At 34.6% G+C, this 18,462-nt stretch overlaps 1 pseudogene; it reads left to right on the top strand.

Moving 5' to 3' along the window:
* The first annotated feature begins 1,372 nt into the window (after nt 1-1,372).
* On the top strand, nt 1,373-11,041 carry LOC131054882 (lysine-specific demethylase JMJ706-like; annotated as a pseudogene).
* The last annotated feature ends 7,421 nt before the right edge of the window (nt 11,042-18,462 follow it).

The following is an 18,462-nucleotide window of genomic DNA, read 5'->3' on the forward strand; positions in this document are numbered from 1 at the left end:
ATTGCAAATGGCAAACAACTCTGATCTTTGCCTAAGTATTTTTGGTTAATATTTATTTTCTCTAGTTTTGGAGAGAGTGAATCAATCACATTAATGAAAATGATAGGAGCATTTTTCTTTTCTCTCTAAAAAGAGCTTATTGAAATCATTTTCATTTACACCTAAAAGTCTTGACATAACCTTTGGTCTATTGATTATTCGTTATGAAAAGAAAAGATTTATATCTCATTTGCATCTATCCTAATAATGATAGTCTTTCCTTCATTGAGAGGACTATCACAATTCTTTTGTCATAAAATAATTTTCAAACATAGACCACTTCATGTATATCAATGGATGTCAAATAAGGGTAGTAGATACCTCTGTTAATGGCACCTAGAGTTTCTTCCAAAATACTATAAAATCTAATTTAATTCTTGATTTCATTTTAATAACATAAAAAAATATAGCCATGATTTTTTATATTAATTAGAAGAATGGTGATCCATAATCACGCATAGTAGTTTGTTCATGAGTAGCTCAAATATAATTTGTAATTCTTCCATGATAAAACACTTTACCAAGAGGCCACCATGCATGGACACATGTACCAATACCATTGGATGAAAATATCTTTACACTACGATCAATAGAGGGAAAATAAAGATCCATAGTGAAAAATCCATTTGAAGTCTCTTTAAGACCATAAGAATTGTGTAAATATGAATTCTACAAGGATCATGAAACATTGATTTCCTAGGTCACAATTTTATTGTGCCACATCTAAAGACAACTTCTATCTATTAGGTTTTTCTCCTAGAAAATGTTTACAATCAATTCCACCATGATGATATTGCTGATTGATGCCAAATTGAATAAACTGAGACAAATTTCCCTTTCATTATATCGACCTTAGCAAACATCCCAATTCTTGTCTCACCATCATTTTGTCATTTCTGTAGATCGGCACTTGTTTGACAATTGTGATCAATATGTCAAGACTTGTTTGCTTTATGTGTTGTATCAATGACCATTTAATAACAAATCTCACACAAATGAAAATTGTTTCCACCCCTCTCCTTCATATTCCAAAATGTTACTTCATAAGTTTTTTCATCAACTTTTTTTCTAACATACTCCATCAAGAGTGTCACTACTACACAATAGAGATATTTAAGACATTAATTTAAGACAAATATTAGTTTTATCTTAAATACATTTTTTATATTTTAATTGTCTCAAATTAAGACAATAAAAAAACACTTTTCCTCAATAAAACTTTTATTCAATATGGACTTGACCATTAGTCTGTGCTCAACTCAGAGTCTACCGCTCCATTCTGTAGCAATTTCCGCTTCATCCATTACAAACTAGCGGTAGCAGCGGCAACATCATGGGGATGCAGGCGGGAAGATTTTTCTATGGCGGGAAGATTTTTCTATGTCCTACCCGTCTTGTTCAACCCGTCTCATGCATTGCCATTCAACATTCTAAGAGTGAGCTGCAAGCTGTCCAAGTTGAGAAATCCAGGTCTATGCTGCAAACAGGTAATAATTTTCTCTTGTAGATATTTTTGGTTTTTTTTAAATGTGGGTATCCCTTGCTCTGGTATTTGGATCTGTTAAATTGAAAAAATTATCTACCCTTAGAAGTGGGCATTCTAGATGGGTATCGTCTGCGTTGAACTTTTTTTATCCCTTGCCCTAATCTGTTAAAGGATCTCGAACATGTTGGAGCAATAACAACTTGTTTTCAATGGAGTTCTCGTGCGTGCTCTTGATTTCTCAGGTAAGCCCTTACTCGCAGGATTTTATTTATCTATTTTTTCTTAATCGTTTTGTCTGTTTTTTACTGGAATAAACATGGACAATGGTTAATGGTTAATGTCAAGTACATGGGCACAAGAGATTTTATTTGATCTCTAAGAAAAACTTTAAAAGTCTCGCTACCCCAAAAAAACCCAAATCATGTGCTATTTTAAGGGGCAACACCAGGGCGCTTCACCACCAGCCGCAAGCTCTGCCTCCTCTCTTTCCCATCAATCAGTCGACTCCCATCCTGATTGATTTTGTCGAATGGTTTTACCACAGGACTTCTCGGTTTCTCTATGGAGGAAGCAAATATTGGAAACTCCCACCATAGAATAGGTTGTTTATCTTGCTGGCATGCAAACCCCCTACCCTGCTATTCTGGTTCTTCGGAGCAGCAATCCTGAACCGCATTCTTATATGCATATTATGATTCATGATTGGGTTCCAGGAAGGGTGTTTAGCGTAAGGTTGAGTGGGGATCTACCACCAATTGATTCAATGCCCACCTCTGCTCTGTATACCATTCTGGGTAATCAGCAACCCTATTAATATAAAGCTTTGATCACCGAGAAGGAGGAAACGAATACATAAAAAAAATGTAAAATACCAACCTATCTGTCTATTCTTATCAACCCAAAAATTATATATATCAATCGGAAAATTATTTAAAATTGTTTTTTTAAAATTGCTATGTTTAATACCGAGTAGGTGCCTATTTGTCTATTTGTATCAACCCAACCTGGTTTTAGAACCAACCAAAGGATTTGCCTCCTTTTCGAGAGCCCCACACCATCTCTCTTGATTGTATCCCAATACAGGATTTAAATCTTGGGAATCTGGCTTGAATCCCGAGAATATTACTTGGAGAAGTTCTCTAGCATAGACTCCAAGATTGATTATTTCGGTGAATATGTTAGACATCACATGCATTGGTTAAAAGAGGGCACCAACCAAAGTTAAATGCAAGAGTTTTGATACTTGTTGGAGAACAGAAATCTAATTTCAAAAAATTCGCTTTGGCATGAGTGTGCTTGTTGAGTGCTTACTATAACAATCACATAGTACAGAATTTGTTTTAAAACTATTATAAACTATAATGAACACTATTTTTTTCTTAACTTTGTAAGAGGATTGAGAAAACCTTATTGTCTTTGAAGCTTTGGGCAGTCCTCTTTTCTTCATTAAACACTATCATTTTTTGATTTGTAACTGCATTAGAGTCCCTCTTTGGACTGTGGCATCCTCTTGATTGACGGATACCTTGCTTTCATTCTTTAGACTTTCATTTCATTTTTTTTTAATAGAAGCTTGAAATAAGGTTTGATTTCATTGTTAACTCATCTAAAATCAAGGCCACCATGATCTTCTGTTTTTATGGCACCATCACACTATTATTTTGATCCACTATTAGCATCTTCTTTGTCGCTGATCAATGCAATGGCCTCATTTTGTGTCTTCAGAACCTCATTTTTGTACTTTAACCTGGTCATTGTAATATCTTTGAATTCAAAACCTTACCTTAGACAGGCCATCGTTGTCTTGTGGACGTTGGCAATGATGTGTTGTTTCTTGGGGAGACTATTCATGTAGTATGCTAGCCTTTGTCATGTTCCTTGCTCATATGCAGCAGCTACTGTCAAAAGCAATCATTGGAGATCCATTTTGATTGCAAAGTCCCTTGTACTGTGGACTGCTACTTAGTTGATTGTTTTATACCTAAGACAAAAGATTGTCCATCAATATTTTATGATTCTCCTTATCTGTCCTTTAAATCATTTCTCACTGACTGCTTTGTAGAGTCCTTCCACACCCTTCCTTTGCTTCTTGAGAGTGCTCTTGGAATCCTCTTTTAATCTTTTCTACAGACATAGCCATATGATTGGACTGAAATCTTTCTGGATCACTATAATGGCAGCACCCTTTTGTGAGTATAGCTGGGCTCTTTACTCTTTCAATGGCCTCCATTCCAAATATATGGCATAAGGCACTGTCAAGAACTTAATTTGCAAGAATTGACTATGCTATTTCTTCCTTGGGTTGTACCTTTCTATTGCCTCTTGATGAGGATTGTACGTTTTATTTAATTGTCAATAATCCCTCATTTTATGTAAGAAAAGACTGCACTCCTAACATGATTGGCAATAGTGCTTGGGGTGTTTGTATAGATCTATCTTCTAACTCCATTTTCAAGCTCACTGTCATAAGAAACATTTGCCCTTTCTTTCTACTATCTCTGACCTGCTCTGCACTATCCTTTAATGCCATGATTATCTACTTGGAACTCCTTTTGACATGCTTTGTTGTCTAAGATGATTATCATAGATAAGTTGTCTTCTCACTATCCTCATCATTATGAACTGTTGCTCAAGCTGTCTTTGGGATGATGTATAGATTGTATTCCATCAAACCTATTGTCTAGGCCTTGTTATGTCTGTCTCAATTTCCTCGAAATGATGAAAGATCTGGTGACTTTTTTTTATAAAGCTACATATGATAGGAAGAGCATTCAGAGATGGTTTGAGGAGAGTGACTTTCCAATAGAACCAAGAAAGAAACAAAATTAATCTTGGGGAAAGAAGCCTTAGCAATATTGGCCAGATGAAGAGACCTTCCATTATTTCAATTTATTGCTTTGATATCAATGTCAACATGCTGCTGAAACTAATATCATTGACTGTCAGCACTCTGTTATTTTGACACTTATTAGATTTGCCACACTTATATCTCTGGCTTCATGAGGTAGTGATTGTCATTCTCTATCATTATTATACTATCACTTGTCCTTTTAAAATGATGGAATATCAATATTTTTCTCTTTTTGTTATCTGTGTTCATTGTTTGAGATTGTCCATTAATTTTCTTTACTTCTGCTTTACTTATTCTATTAAAGCTAGCAAAAGTATTCTTAGATGTATGTACACAGAGTAGCTCCTTCAGTTAAGTGCCCTGTCCTTGTGTGGGAACGTATCTTCCACTGACTCCATGGCTTGTATTTGGAATGGGATGCTGCTTTGTGTTGGTTGTGGCCAAATTGTCTTTGCCCTTTTATTGATTGCAACAACATATGATTGCTCTAAACTGTATTAGTTATCATTGTTAGACAAGAACATATATTTATCATTGATATCAAAACTATATCTGATAAAAGGCTAAAACACGTAAAATCAAATTTAATTGCCCTCTGTGTGATACGTCTATCTAATTTAGGATTGAGAAATCTAAATATTTTTTTGAAAATATCATTCCCACTGCAAGATTATGCACTTGGTATAAGTTGAAGGTTCATGCCAAAGACAACAATTTGGTTGAACATCCATCGCCATACATACTCCCACTGTAATACATACTTGGCATATACATATCATTTTGGTTGCAACACGTGTCAATGTTGGACTCCTCATCATTAGGTAGGTAAGCAAGAAGCTTGGAAACAAATATGATTTATGTTTGGTCTTTAGTACACAATGTATACTTTGACCCTATCGGGCTAGCAACCAGGCAGCACACTCACATTTAAAAAAAAAGAACTTGGACTTCTATCTCATCTCATAATTTGACTTCTCTTATCATCTAAAACTCCTCTAAAATGTGAGTATTCCTTGTGCAGATTTTTTTTTATGGTTTTGACTTTGAAATACATTTGGATTGACTTTAATCTTTCATAATGAATTTATATATTTTTTTTATAATTTTATATATAAATATGTAATTTAAAATTTAAAATTGGGAACATTTACAAGAGAATTCTATTTATTTTAGATATGTAATTCACATGGATATTTCATGGTATGATTCATCAACATGAATCTTTATTCAGCATCTTGTGGCCTACAAGTTTCATTCTTATTTCAATAACATTGATGGCTGCAGATGATGATGTTCCTACAGCTAGATATCTGGTTGCTAACACCATATATTCATTATATAAGATATAATATGCTCACATCATCGACTATCTCCCTGTGCATTAGATTTTATAGATTTTCTACAATTAAAGATAACCAAATAAATGAAAACAATGGTACATGAAAAGATGACACAAATGTCAATGATCTTTGCCTATCATAGCCATGGGTGAGTGTCTTCTACCAACATAGGACTGTCACTAGTCCCTTGGTCTTCTCAATGGCTACTATGGCCTGTCATATTGTGTCTTTGACTGCTCTTTAAACCTTTTACTACTATTGTGAGAGTTAAGAGAAAGAAAACAGTAAACAAATGACGTATGTTTGCTTTCCTTGTCTGTTTTAGATCTTTAAGGCATTCACATTGGACTTTATTATCTTCATTGCATTGTTTTCTTATAAGTCTCTGCAAACTATTTGTATCCTGTCAAAACTTTTAATCACTGCTCTATGATCATCCTTACTATCAAATCACTTTTCTAATTAAGTTTTAAAATTTTGTCCCAATGAAATGATAATCAATTCTGCTACATTACCTCTACCTGAGGATTTCATTTAGGTCTTAAAGTCATTTTCCTCCATCAACGGCTCTCTTAACTGTTGTTGTTGATTGCACTTGGGACTATCATATATAGTATTGTTGTTCTTAGTTTATACCCGATCTCTGCTACATTCACAAGGCCAACCCTTGACAAGACTTGAAAGCCTTTATCTGCCTCCATGTTGTCATACCTCTTTCCTTTACCCTAACAAGAACTTTCTTTAGTCTATGGATTGCACTTTTACCTAGGGTTTACTCCTCTGAAAATCATCTCCTTTAAGACTGTCCTATGTCGTGTCAAAACATAATGACTATTTTGACAGTTTTACTCCTTATGCTCACTGTCACTACCCTGTGAGACTGTCATTGTTACTCCTTACTCCTTATGCTCACTGTCACTACCTTATGACTGTCAGTGTTACTCCTTACTCCTTATGCTCACTGTTACTCCTTATGCTTCTATAACTATCAACCTTGTGTTTTTGTTGATTCAGACTTGAGATAATCTTTGTACATGACTATCTTTTGGTTCATACTGCCCCTCTCTGACAAGTCTCTTCAATGTGACTGTATCTTGCATTGCTCACTATCCTTACTATCTTTGATGAGGATTTATAGGGTATGCATAGGATATATATAAGTTCTTAGCTTAGTATTAATTTTATTTGTTTCTTATCCTATGTAAGTGTCAAAAATAAAAAGTGAAACGTGAAAAGTAAAATGTTAGTTTCGTAGTTGTTATGAGGTTAGCATAAGTTAGTATATCATGGTTTTATTAGTTTATTTGTTATTCTTCTCCATCTCACGTTGAGATTTGGAAGAGTATATTATATCTCTTTTTTTTTCCATCTCACATGGAGATTTGGAAAATATTCCCAAATCCTTTATTTTAGGCATATAAATGCCTATATATTTGTAGCTTTCTCCTTACGAAGACATTTTGGAATAATGAAAGTTTGCAGCCTTGTTTGCAGAGAAATTATCTTGTTTGAATTTGTTCTCTAACTGTAGAGATTGTTATCTCATTTGTGGAATTCAATCTTTGTTTGTTGCTCTTTCTTTGCTTGTTCCATATTAATCTTTCTCACAAATTTCACATAATTTTATCCAGGGGTTTGAATTTGGGTCTATACTTTTAAACCCATATGTTTCACCACATGAGCTCATTGCATTTGATGGGAACTACTTACCCACTATAGTTGGACTTCTAGATTCTTGTCTAAATTATAGTTGCAAAGTGGGATGTTTGAGTTTATCTTTGGGGATACTCTTTCTTGAAGACTTGTAACTCTTTGCCAAGGTTTTCCACATATACAGGGATCATTCTTGAGTACTATATATATGTCTACGAGTAAATGAATGGTATAATTCAGTTGAGCATATCAGCTTTTCAGTTTGTCAAATATCACTACTTTCTTTAGCTGATTGCTTAATCGTTTCAAACTAAAGTTCTTTCAGCTTGGAAACTAATATTGAAAACTTCATCAAAATTTGTTGCCGGTTGTTACTGTTATTGCACAATTTCCTACTATTATAGACTAAGTTTGTGGCCAAAAACAGAAAATAATGCCTCTTTATCTGAATTGATGTTCTTGGTGAGTCCCCACACTTCAGTTCTTTCACGATATGAAGAAATGTTTGGAGCCTGTCACCAAAAGTTCCAGGCATGCCTCAGACAAAGATTTTGGTAGTCTGGCCTAGTCCTTGGCAAGTCCCAACACTTTAGTTCTTTCTATATATTGTTTTCAGAATATGAAGAGATGTTTGGAGCCTTTGTAACCATAAAGTTCCAGGTGTACCTCATACAAAGATTTTGTTAGTCTGGCCAAGTCCTTGGAAAGTCCCAACACTTTACTTCTTTCTATATATTATTCTCAGAATATGAAGAAAATGTTTGGAGCCTTTATCACCATAAGTTTCCAGTTTTTGTAGCTTGAACGCTCTAGTCATGAGTATTGTAAAGTTTTTGTCTTTTTATGTCAGTCTTTAATAAATTGAAAACTTGGATAAATTAAAGTCAAACATTACATTTTTTTGTTTGAAGTTTAATTTTATTCTACTTTAGAAACAATACTAAATTCTTTCTTTCCTTTTTCTTTATTCTTATCTTGTTCCAAACTCTACAAAAACTGCAAACAATAATATAGCTTTGTACAATACTGCACTTCCTTCCTTTCAGTTTTTACTTGGATTCTAGGAAATGTGAAGCAGTCACCAAAATGGGAAATTGTGGAACTGTATCCAGAGGGAGTTCCATAATCACCTCAAATCTCGATTGGGAGTGACCTAAATCCTTGTTTATGTGATATTCTCAATAATAAATTACTGTCCTTTCTGGTTTTTTGTTTTCTACTTTGTTTATGATCAAACGAATAACTGAAACTAACTGAAATAATATATATTTGCTGTTATGACTTGTCTATTCATTATGGAAACTGAGTTGACTGAAACAATACATAAGTATCATCTTGGAACTGTTGGTGAAGAAGACTGAAAAAAAAATGTTTTGCAATGTATACAATATAATCTCATACCTGACAAGTTCAATACGTTGTTCAATACATCCTGATACCTTTTTCAGACAATATTAGTTATAGCCTATTATGCCAATGGCACCATCTTCTAATAGCAGATATTGATTGACTGAAATATATTTTGCACTTGGCACATATTTGAGGCATGATTAAGCACCCTTGTTGACTGCCTAGAATACTTGTCACTTGCATACAGTTACTTAGTCCCTCCTTTGTCACCCGACAAGGGTATGATTATTGTGGCTAAGCAATGGCAAATCTGAAGTGTTATCAGGTGGATGTAGAGTGGCTTAACTGTAGATCTCTCTCCTAGCTGGTGGCACAATTTAATTAGTTTTGCACAGATGCCAAATTCTTTATTGTATTTTCTGAGTTATACGACTGGAATTTGGCCTGAACTTTTGACCTTTTCAAATCTCAATCTTTGCTATGGACTGAGTTTAAACTGCCATTTTCCATGCTACTATCCCAAACATGAAAGTGGGTGGTTTTGCATTCAGATCAACTATACTTTTTCTTCTAATAGTTTGCCTTTCTTAACTCCATGGTTTCAGTTGGAAAACCTTCTGGTTCTTATTGCTATTGCGATACTCTTCTTCTTCTTCTTCTTCATATTGATTTCTACTCAAAGGTTGTTGTGTATATCAGTTGTAATAACATTACATATGGAAGAGGATGCAGTTATATGTAAGTTGAAACTCTGTATGGCTCTATATAAGCTTGAATTTTTTGTTAACTCTTATTTCAGAACACAAACCATTTCCGGCCTCCTTTTAAAGATTGTAACTCAAATTCTATAAAACTAGTTCCATGTTGATCTTTGGCAGGTTGGTTATCTCCTGATTTTCTATTTTTGATTTTATTTCACAATAAATGCATCATATAGAAGGTTTTATTTTGTGCAATTGCTCTTGGCCATGCTATAGGAATATGCAAGATTGTTTCACCAGTGTCTACAGTAGTGCCTGCTGGAGTGGTTCTAATGAAGGAGAAATCTGGATTCAAGTTCACCACTAGAGTGCAGCCATTTAAAGTTGCAAGATGGGATACTGAAGAATAAATTAAGTACTATATGAGTGGAACATAGGAATATTAGCCATATATATGTTTTTTAAAATAGACAAGGTTTAATTCTTAAGTTATGGTAGTCATGTACCGTGCAATTTATGATATGGAAGTGTTGTTTTTCAGAAAATACTCCTTCCATGAATTTGAGAAAATAGAAAATAAGCTATTTGCTCATAAATTTTCTACTTCGGCAAGATTGCCTGCCAAATTTGTTGAACGAGAGTTCTGGCTTGAGATAACTTCAGGGAAAGAAAACTTTGTTGAGTATGCATGTGATGTTGAAGGGAGTGCCTTCTCAAGATTAGCAAATGATTCACAAGGAACCAGCAAGTGGAACTTAGAGGTCAATTTAATTAAGTTTTAATATGTGATTCAAGCAATGTGGTTATAATGTGCGAGAGCATATGCCACAAGTCTATAACTTCTTCTACATGTGACTACTGATACCTTGTTTCTCTTGAGGTGCATGCAGGATATTCGAGGCTTCCAAAATCTGTTATGCACCTACTTGAAGCTCCAATTCCGGTAAGCCTTGTTAGTTTGTCTAATCCTAGTGAATATGAGCTGTGTTTTCAGCAGTTCCAACTGAAATTCCATTCTGGTTGGTGCAGGGGGTGAGTGACCCAATGCTTTTACATTGGAATGCTCGTTAGCATGTTTGCATGGCATGTTGAGGATCACTATTTATATAGGTAAGTCTCTTATAAAATCTGTACTAGTTTCTATTCTTTGAGGATCATCATATTTGACAAGACAAGCACTATTATGAATTTAAAATTACAATATTTTCAGAAATCAAATTGTCTAACTCTTCTCTTTCTATGGCAGCATTAACTATCACCATTGTGGTGCATCCAAGACATGGTATGGTGTTCCTGGGCATGCAGGTTATGATTTTGAAAATGTATTTATGGAAAATGTGTATGGTGCAGAAATGTCCATTCATGAAGGAGAGGATGCAGCTTTTATTTTGTTGATAGGAAAAACAATAATGTTTCCACCAAAAATATTACGTGAGGATAGATTTCCTGTTTATAAGGTTGTACAAGAGCCTGGGGAGTTTGTAATTACGTTTTCCAAGGCATACCACACAGGCTTTAGTCATGGTAAAGACACCGGATGGATTTATATTGTCGAGTGCATTGTATTAACTGTCTTATTGATCTGTTAAAAATATTCATTGCCTTTTCCAAGTGAAATGGGGCCATGTAAGGTTTATGTACTATAGACTGAGCCAAAGCCTCCTCTAAGATTGTAAGCTGCTAAAAATGGATTGTAAGATGCTAAAAATGGCTCTATCTAGTCATGTGAAGTTTGATTCTATTGTGTTCATCTATACTTGTCAAAAATGTGGATGCCCATGTCCATTGTTCATGGAGTTAGTAGTATTGAAGGATTTGGCTTGTGGCCATAAGGAAACTATGCGTTTCTGTGAAGACACTGCAACCTCCTCCTGTAAAGAACCTTGCGGTAACCTTTTGCTGTGAAGACTCTGCTACCATTTCCTATTTACTGTATCCAATATTCTCTGGAGAAACATCACATCATTATGTAATATACAAAACATTGAAAATAAATATAATTATTATTGTATTTTTTGATAATAATTTTGTTATGGTATTTTGTTCATTGTTTTGTAAGAAATTAAATATCGAAAATAATTACATTGAATCTTCTCTTGCTATTTGGAAACATTGAAGGTTGAAACCTACACAAAAAAATATTTAAAAGAAATTGTTTATTTTTTTAATACATTTTGATTGAAAACTATAATTAAAATAAATTGTTTATTTTTTTAATACATTTTTTTATATTGTCTTTCGAGAGACAATAGTTGAGGTCTAAAGATGTATTGTCTCTTGAGAGACAATATGATTTTAATCCCAACTATTGTCTGTAGAGAGACAATATGTCTTTAAATCTCAACTTTGTCTCTAAAGAGATGAAAGTGAAATCGTCTCTACAAAGACAAAAAAAACTTATGTTTTAAATTGTCTTTATAGAGACAATTTTAAAGACGATAATTTAAGACACTCGGTTAAAGACATTTTTAAAGACAATACTAAATTTGTTTTTTGTCTCAAGTTGAGACAATATGCTCAAAAAATGTCTTAAATATTGTCTTAAAACACCCCTCTATGCAGTAGTGTGTCAACTTAAGATAAAAATACTCCTCGCATCTTTCAAAAATGAATTTTTGAAGAGAATGATATTATTGAGTTTCAAGAAGCATCATAATCACTTATTGTCTGTGATTCCTCATTTCGTAGGCATCTCTACGAGTAGAGAGGATGCGGTCATAGGTTTCCGGAATTCGGAATTATTTCAACTGATTGCATTTGCTTGATAGTTTCTAATGCCCATCAACAAAATCTACTCTATGCACAAACTGAAATCATTTCTTTTCATCAGATTATATTTCTTAGCAAACTATATTGAATCTGGCTTTATACCTGTACATATGCATTTTTTTGAAAGCCTCTCAAGCCTTTTTAACATGTCCATTGCGTGTGTAGACTTCCAGATTTTGTATGCATGTTTAGTAAAGCATATACAACGACAACACCGATTACAGTCCTCTATGACAAATGTAATAACATCAAATCCTATTCCAGCAAAACATGACATAAAATAAACAAATAAACAAGAGACGCAATGTATCATGTTCTTGTCAATAGTTGGAAATGAAGGTAAAGATATATAGATGGAGATGGAGACAAGACCCAGAAACAGGGAGAGAGATATGAAATGATATACTGTAGATGAAGGGAGAGATATAGTGATAGAATAATATAGATATAAAGAGATAAATGAAAGAAGAAATATGTAGAGATAGAGACGGAAAGAAAACTAGATATAGATGTAAAAGTCTAGAAAGAGGAAGAGAGGGAGAGAGAGAGAGGGGAGAGATATGGATTGAGATTATGAAGTGAACCAAAAGTGGTAACAAATGAAGGAAAAGATGTATAAATTGTGTTGGTTGTGAGTATTAGTATAAATAAAAGGAAAACTAATTAATCAGTGTACAGTAGTTAGAAACTGCACTTTTAAGGTCAATTCCAAACTTTGTAAGTCTTCATGTTGTGCTCAAAGCCCTAACACTAAGTGGCATATTGGTGTGCAATATTAACTTGATAACCCTTTATAAATTTCCGAAGTCAAGTTGACAACCATACATAAAGCACCTAAGGAAAGGAGAGAAAATATAATAAGCACCTTTATGGAAGTTATGAACTCCTCCAAAACACTGATGCAAACATGGTAACTCTATCCAAACAACCAATTAAGAGAAATCAAAAGCCATCGACATTCTCGTACATTGCACTAATCTGGTTTAGATTGCCCATAGAAGTTGTTAAGAGTTGTTTATTTGACGACAAGTGAAAGAATATTGAAGATACTATTGGAATGTGAAGTCCAAATTGCACTCTTAGCTAGCAGTGGTTGACTCATCATGGATATCTTAGCTAGAAGTGGTTGCGTCATCATGGATTGTCCACTAGTACGCTGCTAGGCATGCCGCTAGGCGTTCGCTGTTAGGTGACATAACGAAGGCGTCCTACTGGGAGGTGCAAATTTTTGTTGAGACTTACTATAAATAGACATTTCTGTTAATAAACTTTCTATAAATAGTAATTTCGACATGTGTTTTATATGCTGTTGTGCGAGTCATACTTACTATATTTAGTAAGTTGTATTCAAGTAGGACTCTGTAACTCGATTGTTTTAGGCTGCTTGAAGTCATGTTTTGATGTACAATTTTGAGATTGTTGTAACTCTGTAATTCCCGAGAATCAATACGAAAGACAAAATTTGCCCATGGTGTTTTTACTGGTATATTTATACCAGGTTTTTCCACATAAATCTATTTTATGTGCTATTGTTCTTCTTTACAAATTTTCTGCATTTGTTATTTTTCTCACAATTGGTATTAGAGCATAGGTTATTTGTGTAGAAGTTGTTTGTTTTTAGAAGTAAGCAATGACTGGAAATAGTGTTACCAGATTTGAGGTACATAAGTTTGATGGTTCGAATTTTGCTCTATGAAAGCTCTCAAGCTTTGTTGCTGAAGGATGGATGTGACAGAGCTCTTAAAGGAGTATCATAAAAACTTGCAAATATGAGCATGGGAGATTGGAATACCATGGATAACATGGCTGGAGCAACAATCCTGTTATCTCTAGCAGATTTAGTTCTATTCAATATTACAGAGGAGAAATATGCTCATGACTTGTGGAATAATCTTGCAAAGCTATATGAGATGAAGTCATTAGCAAACAAAATTCTTCTAAGGAGACAGTTGTATAATTTGAGGATGCGTGACAATTCATCTGTCATAGATCATCTGAATGATTTCAATATGTTGACAAGAAAACTGGCTTCAGTGGGTGTGAAAATGGATGAAGAAGATAAGACAACAATATTAGTTTGCTCCTTGCGAGATAGTTGGGATTAGTTGGTTATGGCTCTCAATAATTTTGCACCAAGTGGGAAGTTGGTCTTTGGAGAAGTGGTGGTTGCTTTAATCTCTGAAGATTCAAGGCGGAAGACATCTCAAGGATCTTCTTCTAATGAAGCCCTTGTTGCAAGATGCAGAAATCAGGAAAGAACAAATACTGAGCATGGACAAACCAGGTCCAAATCAAAGGGACGAAAAGGGGTGAAATGTTGGAACTATGGCAAGAATGGACATGTCAAGAAGGATTGCAGGCTGCCAAAAGCAACCAATGAGAATCCTAGTACACCTACATTTGAGGCAAACATTGTGAAAGTTCATACACCATTTGAAGATGGAGAGGTATTAAGTACTAATTTGAGAAGTTTTTTACTTCATGTTTGGATTCTTGATTCTGGTGCTTCCTTTCATATGACACCACACAAAGACTAGCTTTCTACTTATCGGTCTTATGATGGTGGTAGGTCTACATGGGAAATGCCAACCCATGTGAAGTTGTTGGTGAAGGAGAGGTGAGAATCAAGATGTTCGATGGAGTAATTAGAACTATTCAGCATGTTAGGCATGTACCTAGTTTAAACAAAAAATTACTTTCACATGGAGTGCTTGATGAATAAGTTTATCGATTCGTGGTGAAAATAGTTTTCTCAAGGTAACACAAGGATTTTTGGTTGTGCTAAAGGGAGAGAAGGTTGACAATCTCTATAGGTTAGTTGGAAAAACTAACATTGGAGAGGTTGTTGTGGTATCTAATGCAGAGATGGACTCATTATCAACCTGGCATCAAAGGCTAGGCCATATGAGTGAATGAGGTCTCAAGGTACTGCTAGATAGAAATCTTCTCTCAGGTGCAAAATTTAAAGATTTAAGTTTTTGTGAACATTGTTTGTTTGGAAAACATAATAGACTGAGTTTTTCTAGAAAACTACCAAAAGAAAAGATGTATTAGATCTAATTCATTCAGATACTTGGGAAGCTCTTGTAACATCTATTGGAGGTTTATCACATTTTGTTTCATTTATAGATGATTATTCCCGTAAGGTGTGGATTTATCTTCCCAAGAAGAAATCTGAAGTGTTTTCTTGTGTTAAGAGGTTTAGAGCTCTAGTAGAAAATCAGAAAGGTAAGATAATAAAATATCTTAGAAATGATAACAAAGGTGAGTTTTGTTCAGCAAAATTTAATCAATTTTGTAGTGAGCATGGAATAGCAAGGCAATTGACGGTTACTAGGACACCACAACAAAATGGTGTTGCTAAATGCATGAACTGTACAATCATGGAGCAAGCTAGATGCATGTTGAGTACTATTGGTTTGGAGCAAAAAATTTAGGGTGAGGCTGTAAATACAACTTGTTTCCTGATCAATAGATCTCCAACTATTGCTCTTGATAATAGAATTCTAGAAGAAATATGGAAAGGTAAATCAATTGAATACTCATTCCTCCATATTTTTGGTTGCTATGCTTATGTACATATTCCTAAAGAAAATAGAAATAAGTTGGACAAGAAGTCCACAAAATGTATTTTTCTTGGCTATGTAGAAGGTACAAAGGGGTATAGATTGTGGGAAACTGTTGTCCACAAGATTATTGTTAGTCGAGATGTGTATTTTAATGAAAATTCAATGCAAAGAGGTAAAGAACAACAAGGTATGGAAGTTATTCCAATAGAAGTTGAAAAACGTGATGATCATCTAGATGTGCTTGATGAAGAACAACTTGATGCAGAGCAACTAGATGAAGATCGACCAAAACAACAACAACCAATTGAGCCACAGGGTGAATCATCACCTATTTACTTGTAATTCTACTTATGCATTACTTACTGATGTTGGTGAACCTAGTTCATATTAGGAGGCTTGTGAAGATGAATGTGCAAGCAAATGGAGAGTTGCTATGGAAGAGGAGATGGAAGCTCTACATAAGAAAAATACACGGGAGCTTGTGACATTGCCTAAGGGGAGAAAAGATATTGGGAACAAGTGGGTCTTCAAGTTGAAGAGAGATTTAAATGATAATTTGGAGAGATGTAAAGCTCAGTTAGTGGCCAAGGGGTATGCACAGAAATTTGGTATTGATTTTGATGAAATTTTTTCACCTATTGTATGGTTAAGTACTATTAGAGTTGTTTTAGGTCTTGTTTCTAATCTTGATTTGGAGTTAGAATAGTTAGATGTAAAAACAACCTTCTTGCATGGTGATTTCTCTGAGGAGATTTATATGCAACAGCTCGAAGGTTTTGAGGAAAGAGGCAAAGATAATCTTGTTTGTAGGCTGAGAAAATCATTGTATGGTTTGAAACAGGCACCAAGGTGTTGGTACAAGTGATTTGATTCCTTCATGTTGAGTTTGGGTTTTAGTAGATGTGAGGCTGATCATTGTGCCTATGTTTAAAGCTATGATGATGGTAGTTTTATTATTCAACTACTGTATGTTGATGATATGTTGGTAGCAAGTCCTGACATGTATAAAATCATCCATTTGAAAACTCATCTTGCTAGGGAGTTTGAGACATGAAGGACTTAGGTAGTGCAAATCAGATTCTTGGAATGAGGATACATAGAGACAAAAACAACAAGAAATTATGGTTGTCAAAGAAAACTTATGTGGAGAAGGTTCTGCAATGCTTCAATATGCAGAAAGCACAATCAGTTAGTTCTTCATTTCGTGTTCATATTAAATTGTCTTCTCAATGGTGCCCTAGCACAAAAGAAGAGAAGACATGGATGTCTCATGTACCATACTCATTAGCAATAGGAAGTCTTATGTTTGCCATAGTGCGCACTAGACTAGACATTGCATAAGAAATGATAGTTGTCAATAGGTACATGGTGAATCGTGGTACTGATCATTGGACAAGTGTGAAGTGGAATCTCAGATATTTGAGAGGCACTTCAGATGCTGCTATCTGTTATAGTGGGAGTAGTCTTCAAGTTAATGGGTATGTGGATGCAGATTTTGGTGGAGACAAAGACAAGAGAAAGTCTACAATAGGTTATGTTTTCTCTTTAGTTGAAGGTGTTGTTAGTTGGGTATCGAAGTTGCAGGCAGTGGTGGCATTATCTACTGCTGAGGCAGAATATATGGCAGCAACATAGGCTAACAAAGAGGCGATTTGGCTTCATAGACTTTTGGGTGAATTGCAAGTGAAGCAGGATAACATGGTACTGCATTGTGACAGTTAAAGTGCTTTACACTTAGCATGAAACTCAACTTACCATTCTAGAACAAAGCATATTGATATTCAAGATCACTTTGTTCGTGAAGTAGTGGAAGGAGGACAAATCTCTTTAGCCAAGATTCACACTGATGTAAACCCTGCATATATTATGACGAAACCTATTAGTAGAGAGAAGTTCATTTGGTGTAGAACTTCTCTTGGTTTGTAGATTATGTGATGATAGGTAGCATTGGCAATGGTCTTTTAGTAGAGGAATTATTTAGAGTCTAAAATTTGACTTCAAGTGGGAGAATGTTGAAATGTGAAGTCCAAATTGGACTCTTAGCTAATAGTTGTTGAGTCATCATGGCTATCTTAGCTAGTAGTGGTTACATCATCATGGAATGTCCAAAGGCGTCCTGTCTAGAGGCACAATTTTTTTGAGACTTACTATAAATAGAAAATTTTGTTAATAAACTCTCTATAAATAGTAATTTCAACATGTATTTTACATGTAGTTGTGCAAGTCATACTTATTATATTTAGTAAGTTGTATTCAGGTAGGACTCTGTAACTCAATTGTTTTAGGCTACTCAAATTCATGTTTTGATATATAGTTTTGAGATTGTTGTAACTCTGCAATTCCTGAGAATCATAGCTTCGTCAGTTAATCTCTTAGGAATATCTCCTTTCAACTCAAATACCAACCTACCAAGGAAAATATTATTAACCTTGTAATAATTGTCAGTGACCCTATGTTGCTGCAAATGCTAGTGATATTCATATATTCTCATATCATTCTGCCAAGTTTCACGATACAAACCTACCCATTGACGGGTGCAGGCTAAACAATATATAAGATAAGAAGACATGGAATTTTTTATCCCCAAAGCAACTTAATCCCTTATGCATTCTTTATGTAATTAACTCTACCCAATCTATGTATCTCCTTTCACCAAAAATAACCTGAATAAAGAAATACATCCAATCTTCCCAGTAAAAGGCTA

The sequence above is a fragment of the Cryptomeria japonica genome, chromosome 4, assembly GCF_030272615.1.
Source record: "Cryptomeria japonica chromosome 4, Sugi_1.0, whole genome shotgun sequence".
NCBI lineage: Eukaryota > Viridiplantae > Streptophyta > Pinopsida > Cupressales > Cupressaceae > Cryptomeria > Cryptomeria japonica.